At 41.3% G+C, this 8,596-nt stretch overlaps 1 pseudogene; it reads right to left on the reverse strand.

Moving 5' to 3' along the window:
* Positions 1 to 5,088: 5,088 nt before the first annotated feature.
* On the reverse strand, positions 5,089 to 6,061 carry LOC118919986 (olfactory receptor 2T29-like; annotated as a pseudogene).
* Between the last annotated feature and the right edge of the window lie 2,535 nt (positions 6,062 to 8,596).

The following is an 8,596-nucleotide window of genomic DNA, read 5'->3' on the forward strand; positions in this document are numbered from 1 at the left end:
CTTTTTCTCTCTGTGCCTCAGCGTCTTTGTATTCCTGTTCTCTAATTTCCATTTCATTTACTGTCCTCTCTACTTCATCTAGTCTGCTGTTAAATCCCTCCATTGTACGTTTCATTTCAGATACTGTATTCTTGAACATTTGTATCTCATTCCTAAATTCCCCCCTGAGTTCTTGAATATTTTTCTGTAGCGCCATGAGCATGTTTGTGATCTTTATTTTGAAATCTCTTTCAGGAAGATTGATGAGTTCAGTTTCACTTGGCCCTCTTTCTGATGTTTGGGGAATTTGGGGTTGAACCAGGTTTCTTTGATGTTTCATATTTGTAGGTGTTGCCCTCTAGTGCCCCAAAGCTCTACTCTTTGGAGCTGCTCAGCCCCTGGAGAAATGGTGGGGGTCACAGGGGAGCAGCTCTGGTACCTGTCGGGAGGAAAGAGGACTTTCCTTCTTCCTGGCTGCAGTGCCTGTCTCCATTGCTACGGCCAGTGGGCAGAGCACACAGGGAGAAGCCTCTATGCTTTGCACCTGTAGCTGCTGTAGGCGGGACTGGCCTGGTGCAATGGTGGGAACAGCTGCTTTGTGAGCTGGTGTCACACATGATGAATGTGCAGCAGAATGCGTATCATGGTGTGGGGCCTCGAATCTGGGCAGCCAGCCAGGGGGGTGGAGCACCTGAAGCTCCTGAAAGTTCCCAACCTGCTGGGCAGAGCACTCCAGGACAATTTTGTCCACCTCTCCTTCCTCCTGAGTAGTAAGCTCTGTGAAATCCTTGCCCCTTTAGCAGCCGTCTTGCTGTTAGGAAGTCTCTCAGACTGCCCACCTTTCTTTTTTCCCAGAGTGGCCAGATGTGGATCCCTGTTTTCCACAAGTGGCTGAAATCCCAATCTTTCCAAGTATTCTGCCTGTCTTAGCTTTCCAACCCCACTAATCTCCAGGACACCATGTAATGTAGGTTTGTGCTCCAAGGGAAGATCTCCAGTGCTGGGCATTCAGCAATCCTAGGCCTCCACTCTCTCCCTGCTCCATTTCTCTTCCTCCTGCTGGTGAGCTGGGATGGAGGAAGGGCTTGGGTCCCTCCAGATTACAGCTTTGGTATGTTACCCTTTTCCTTGAGTTCTTCTGGTCTCTCCAGGTGTAGACAGTCTGCCACAGCCTTCCTTCCTGTTGCTCTTTCAGGATTTGATGTGTTTTCTATATTTTCATGTTATATGTAGTTTTGGGAGGAGGTTTCTATCTCACCTCTCACACTGCCATCTGTAATCCTGTCTTTTGCTCTCTTTTTATATAACTTTTCCAGTGATTATTTTATTTTCACATGTTTTTTGTCATTAAATTGTGCCATTTCATTTCAGCTTATAGAAGTCCCTTTCATGTTTCTTGTAAGTCTGGTTTAGTTCATCTGGTGATGAAGTCCTTGAGGTTCTGCTTGTTGGAAACCTCTCATCTCTCCGTCTGCTCTGAGTGACGGCTGTGCTGGGTGGAGCACAGTCGGCTGGGGGACTTCTCCTGTCATGCTTTGAATACGTCGTCCTGCTGCTTTAAGTGCTGATAAATTCTTAATGAAAAGTCTGCTGATAGCCTTATGGTGCTTCCTTTACACGTAAGAAGTGGCTTATTTATTGCTGTTTCTAAGATCCTCTCTTTAATTTTTACTTTTTCACATTTTAATAAGAGTGTGACTGTGTGCGGGGACCTTGGTGTCATCTTACTTGAAGCTCTTTTGGTTTCCTGGACCCAGATGTCTGTTTCCTTTCTTAGATTAGGAAAATTTTCTTCCATTATTTCTTCCAATAACTTTTATTCTCCCTTTTTTCTCTTTTCCTTGCAGAACCCCTGTAATTTGAAGGTTATTCCATTTGATGTTTGCCATGGGTCCCTTTATAGTATCTTCACTTTTCAAATACTTTTTACATTTTCTGCTCTTTTTGGTTAAGTTCCACTGTTTTGTCTTCCAGATCACTGATCTGTTCTTCTGCTTCATCCTGTCTCCCACTGAAACCCTCATTTATTATTCAGTTCAATTATAATATTCTTCAGCTCCATGACTTGTTTGGTACTTACAGGTATTTTCTATCTTTCTTAAGTTCTCAATATGATCATCCATTCCTTTCCTAGGTTCAGTGGACATATTTATGTTCATTACTCTGAACTCCTTGTCACATAGATTACTTACTATACTTCATTAAATCTTCTTCAGAGGTTTTGTCTTTTTCTTTACTTGGAACACATCCCCCTGCCTCATTATTTTGCTTGATTAGGTTCTTACTATGTAATAAGCAAATAAGCAACCTCTTTGTATCATAGGAGTTGTATAATAAATTATCCATGGGGTCCAGAAGTGCATTCCACCTGACCAATAAATCCAGGCCCTGCAGGGGCCTCCCCGTGTGGGTCCACGGTTTATGTGGCTGCTGTGTGAGGAAGGAAGCACACCCAGCAGGAGCATGACTGGGGCCCAGGGGCTGGGCACTCACTGGGCTGTAGTTGTGGAGCTGTGGTGTGTGTAGGACAGTGTGTGTGTCAGCTGGTTGTAACATGTTTATGTCATAGGGGCGATTACACACCAACCTGTTCTAGCAGAGGACATGGAGATTTCACAATGGTGCTTCCCAATTTTGCTTGAGTAAAGTAGAATTAAATAAAATAAATCATGGCTATAATTCTGTCCATCCATGGAAGATATCCAACAGGCTCCCACATCTCCTGAAATTCTTTTAAAGTTAGGAAGTGTGTCTCCTTAGCATAAGTCTCTGTGCATTTCTCAAACTGTGGCTTTTGTCATGGGTCTTAGGAAGTGTGAATTTGCATGCAGGCCATTTAAGTGCAGGTTCTTCATCTCCTCCAGTTCTATACATCTCTTGTACACATTCCCATTTCTGAGTGTGCCTTAGTGGCTGATCTCTCCAGTGCAGGGCACAAGAGGTGATGTGTGTGATGGGAGCATAAATTCCTTTCTCCACAGGGAAAGTTCTGTGTTTTGGGGATTCCAGTTAATGGTGAGCTGCTGACCTGGTTTTGGGTTTTTGTCAAGAACATTCCTCTGCCTCTTCTGCCTGTCTGGATGTGACCCCATTTTCCTTTCTCATGAAAGTGATGTGCATCTAGTTTCATAATTTTTCAGAGCCGTTCTATAAGTAGCTGTAGATTTGTTGTGACCAGGAGAGCAGACCAGTTTAGGATATTTGTATATTACCATCCTGAAACATCACCCCAGTACTAGAGGGGTTACAAAGCTAAAGAGACAGATAGTTTATACACTTTTCCTTAAGAAAGTCTCCAAGAATGGCAAAATCATAACACCACTTTTTGAAAATAAGTTCTCTATTACTCCCTCTAACATAAACAACTAGTACCTGAGTTGTGGAGAGCCAGACTCAATTTTTGTTTTAGGGGAAAGTGAAAAAACATATTAAAGTGTCAGCTACATCATTGAGACAATTTTTTTCTGCATTAGAATTCCTCTTGCTTTGTCTATTTGTGATGAAGTACTGGAATTCTACCAAAAAAATTGATCTTTATCAGTTTTTCCAATATATTAACTGTTTAAAGAGATATACAACTTTATCCTTTTAGAACAATTCATCTTCAGATTGGAAGGAAATTTATACTGGGAATAAATTCTACATTAATTTTTTAAATTGTATGTTTTAAACATGTTTCTGAAATTTGCACTGGTCTTCATTGTTTCCTGTGATGTGTCTTTTATTATTAGTGATATCCTTTGTCTCTATGATCAATCTCTTTCATCAGTGATTATATGTTGATTAATCTGATGTATCCTTTTGTTTCAGAATGTTTCTTGTGCTTGAATTTTTGTTGTTTCCTGCAATAGTGAATTCATCATTTTCATCAAATACAGAAATTACTTGTCCATTATTTCATCAAATCATTTTCATGTCCTATCTTTTCTGCATTGGACATAGTAATTACATATATTAAATATTTGAAATATTCTCACATTGGAAGATGATTTTGTCAGTATTCATTTTCTTCATTTCATTTTGGATAGTTTCAATAATTATGCCTTAATGTTTACTATTATTTGGTTTTAGAATGCCCATATATATTTCAATCCATGTGTTTTCATCTCCCATGTAATAATTGCATCACTAGAAGGTCAAATTTATCTTTGTGTATTTACCATGTCTCTTACATGATCAAAACTTTCACTAGCTTCTTGAATCTGTGGAATGCATTTATAACAACCATATACCACATTAATTGAGAAATGGTCATGTACACACAAGTCACTCATTACAAGTGCATGAGAATGATTTTAACAAATTCATATCTATGTGCAACAATTTCCTTAGTTAATTAGAGCATTTTCATGTACTTCAAAAGGAATCCAAACCTTTTAACTCTAAACCCCCCACTAACTCATCCATCCCAACCCCAAGTAAACAATAATTTACATTCTGCCATCACAGTTTACATGTTCTGGGAGATTCATAAGAATGGAATAACATAATGAGGGGTCTTTTGTAGGTAGATTATTTTACATAGTGTAATTCTTTCAAAAGTTATGTTGTAGCATCAGAGCTTCATTGCTTTACATGACCAAACAATATTTCATTGTATGGTTAAATGGTATTTGTCCATTCATCAGGTTATGGATATATTGATTCTTTTAATCTTTTGATGTTTCTGAATAATGTTGCTATAAAATAGTTTTCATTTGGACATATGTTTGGTCTTCCTTGGATGTTATTTAGTACTGGAATTGCAGGGTCGTACAGACACTCTACATTTCATAGTTTGAGAAAATGCCAGACTGATGTACAAAGCAGCTGCACCACTTTATTCTCACTGATATTGTATGATATCCCCATTATAAATACATATCACTAATTATGATATTAGTACAATATAATATTAAAATTGTACTAATTTTAATAGTTCAAAGTATATTAACTTTGAATGGAAAAAGTGTATCAAATCAAAGAATTTTGAAGGACACAAAGACAATTCATGAAAAGGTGAGAAATTGATATGAGGCAATATGGTATGAAATTTTAAGGAATAACATTATCATAAGATATGAGAATTCTAATGTTTAGAGAAATTGAAAAATATAGAAACTCCTTACTTTATAGTGAGGCAGGTACCACATTCAAAACTTTCTTCAGAGCCATCATGACATCCCTGTTTCTGAGACTGTAGATTAATGGGTTTAGCACAGGAGTGACTATGGTGTAAAAGATGGATACAATCATATCCTTTTCAAGGGTGTGGTAGGAACTGGGGAGCACATAAGTGTAGAAGGCAGCCCCATAGAAGAGAGTGACCACAGTCATGTGGGAGGAGTAGGTGGCAAAGACCTTCTTCCAGCCCTCCGCTGAGTTCATCCTGTGGACGGTGAAGAGGATGAAGTAGTAAGAGCCTGAAATAATGGTCACAGGGATGAGCAGCATGAGGACGCAGCAGAGGTACATGAGTGTCTTATAGAGGGAAGTGTCTGAGCAGGAGAGCTTCATCACAGCAGGGACTTCACAGAAGAAATGATGGATTACCCATGATCTGCAAAAGGGGAAGGTCATGGTGATGGGAGTAAAAACAAATCCATCCACAGAAGCCAAAAACCAGCAGCTCGATGCAAGAAGAATACATACCCTGTGGTTCATGAGGACAGGGTAATGAAGAGGGAGACAGATGGCTGCAAAGTGGTCATAGGCCATGGAAGTTAGAATGAAAAATTCTGAGCCAGTGAGTGTTCCATGGAGGAACATCTGCATCCCACATCCAGGGGCTGAGATCGTGTTCACACCCATGCCTGGTCCACAAGCATCTTGGGCACAGTGACAGAAATGTATGCCACGTCCATGAGAGACAACTGGCTGATGAAAAAGTACATGGGGGTGTGGAGGCATCAGAGTGTATAAGGGGGGGGGGGGCGTCAGAGTGTATAAGGAGAATCAACACAGTGTTTCCCACGAAGGCCATCAGGAAAACTATAAAAATAACCATTCCCAGAAGAGTTGGGTGTTTGGATTGACTGAAGATTCCCAGCAGGATGAAATCAGACTGTGCAGTGTAATTGTCCACCCAGTTAATGGTTTCCATGAAGATTCATGTAAATGAATGAAGAGAAATTTGGATTTAATAACCATTCATAGGCTACCTCCACCTGAAATGAGTACATATATGATTTTTGAGTGAGTGGGTGTGTGACTGTGTGTGTATCAGTTGTCCTAAACAGAGGAATTTCCATGCACATGCAGAAATGGGACTGCTCATTATGATTTCAAATTTCCAAGAAAGGGAAGAATTCACAAATATGGGTTAAAATATTTGAAATTTATACTGGAGTTGCCAGGGATCAGTTCATGGGGTTTCTTCATGATACTGTCATCCATCAACATGTATTAGAAAATTACAGAGATTCTGATTAAGCAAATACTAACTTATTGAGCTGCGGAAACGACAGCAGGGGAGGAAGGCAAAGCAGAGACATCCTCCTTGTACAAAATAAGGAAACAACTACAGCAAATACTACTAACCCTGAAAATGACCCCAAAGTAGCAGAATAGACCATCTGCACCTGGTGAAGAGAAGGCAAAATTGAGAAGGGTGAAGTGATGGAGCCATGACTGATTGGGACCCAGACCCGTTCCCCATTCCGGCCCACAAGTGTCGGGGAGAGGAGTGGAGCAGAGAGAGAATAAGTGCTCAGAATCTAGCACATGGGCCCGGATAAATGCTCCAGGCAGATGAGTCCACGTAGCACTGAGCTTTGGTGATTGGCAGGGCTGCACTCCAGGGAGATGTGCTGCATTCTTGGAGACCATGATCCTGTAACTTGTGGAGGAAAGGCATCCTCATCGGCCCCACTGAGATCCAAGCAGAGACCACACATCGAAAAGTTTACCAGCATTTAGCAGTGTGCCACAGAAGCATGGGTCAAGGGAGCTCTTTCCAAGGATAAAGGGCGGGTGGATGGTGCTTCCCCAGCCATCCCTCAGCCCAGCGGGCCGGGTATTCACAGGAACCTGCTCCAAGCACTCCATCTCCCTCCCTGCAGCTCAGCCACATGGCAGCCCTTCCTTGTGCGCCCGCCCTGCCCAGCGCACTCAGCCAGGCAGACTGCAGTGCCTGCAGGCAGAGGGAGGACACTTCCAGGTGTCCCTGGCCCTCCCCTAGTCCACATAGTGGGGCACGTGCATGAACCAGCCCTGTACTCTAGCTCCCTCACTGGAAGGACGCTCACAGCAGCTCCCTGCACTCCTGCCCTGTTCTGCCATCTTGGCAAAGCAGCAGCTGCCTTTGCTGACAAGCAGGCAGAGGGCAGCTCTACCTATAGTTCACCCCAGCAGAAGTGCCTCAAGGCACCCAAAGGGCCCAGAGGCCTGCGGGCTCCTCTGCTGACAAAGACCAACCACTGCTGGCAGACAGGCAGAAAGGCAGCCCTTCCCATTGCCCACCAACTACACCCTAGGGCCCCACCTTAAAGGAGAACTGGGCACTGGGGAGTAAATTCTCTTCAGCTGCTGTGCACCAAGGATACCTTCTTCATGAAGCCATCACCCTGCACACCAGGAAGCATAACAGACAAAGTTTAACTATAAGGAGAGAGTACTGAAGTCATCCAGAGAATTAAAAATATTAGTTATGAGTGAAAACCCATCAGGCTGTCAGCAGACTACTCAGCAGAACCATACAGGCAGAAGCAAGTGGCATGATGTGCTTAATGTACTGAACCTGAAGGACCTTCACCAAGAATCCTCTAACAGCAAGATTCTCACTCAAATATGAAGCAAGATTAAACAATTCCTGGATAAATGACAACACAAGGAATTCATGACCATTCAATCAGCATTACAGGAAACATTAAAGGTACTGCAGGAGATGCAAAGGTTTCTAATGCTAAATAGTTTTCAACAAGGAAAATAAACCCAAAGTAAATGTAGTGAACAAATACTACAAAGTACTTCCCAAGTTAGTATCAAATTAAAACAAACAAAAGTAAAACCAAGTATACACAAATTTAGTCAAGGGATACACAAAAAGTGCAGATTATGACATCTAATACATAAACTGTGGAGGAGAAAGAAGAAAAACGTACTTAAGTAAACCAATCATCAGTTTAATATGGACTGTTCTATAGTCAGGGAGATATCCTTGAACCTTATAGTAACCACAAAAACGTGTAATAGATACACAAAAAGATTATAAAAGAGAAATACAAAAACAACACTAAAGAAAACTATCAAATAAGAGAAGCATACAAGAGAGGAAGAAAGTAATAGAGAGAGACTATTAAAACAACCAGAAAACAATGAATAAAATTGCAATAACAACATTCCTATCAATAATTACCTTAAATGTGAATGGACTTAATGCACCCATCAGAAAACATAGAGGGAAGAATGAGTAAATAAACAGACACATCTATCTATGTGCTTCCTACATGAGACTCATCTCAGGCCCAAAGACATGCACAGACTAACAGTGAAAGGATGGATCCAAGTGATAAGGAAAAAACTCAGGTGTAGCTGTACTTGTATCCAACACAATAGACTTCAAAACAAAGTAATGAGGAACAAAGAAGGACATTTCACAATGATGAAGGGGACCATCCAACTAGAGCATATAACCATT

This window comes from Manis pentadactyla, chromosome 13, assembly GCF_030020395.1.
Source record: "Manis pentadactyla isolate mManPen7 chromosome 13, mManPen7.hap1, whole genome shotgun sequence".
In the NCBI taxonomy this organism is placed as follows: domain Eukaryota; kingdom Metazoa; phylum Chordata; class Mammalia; order Pholidota; family Manidae; genus Manis; species Manis pentadactyla.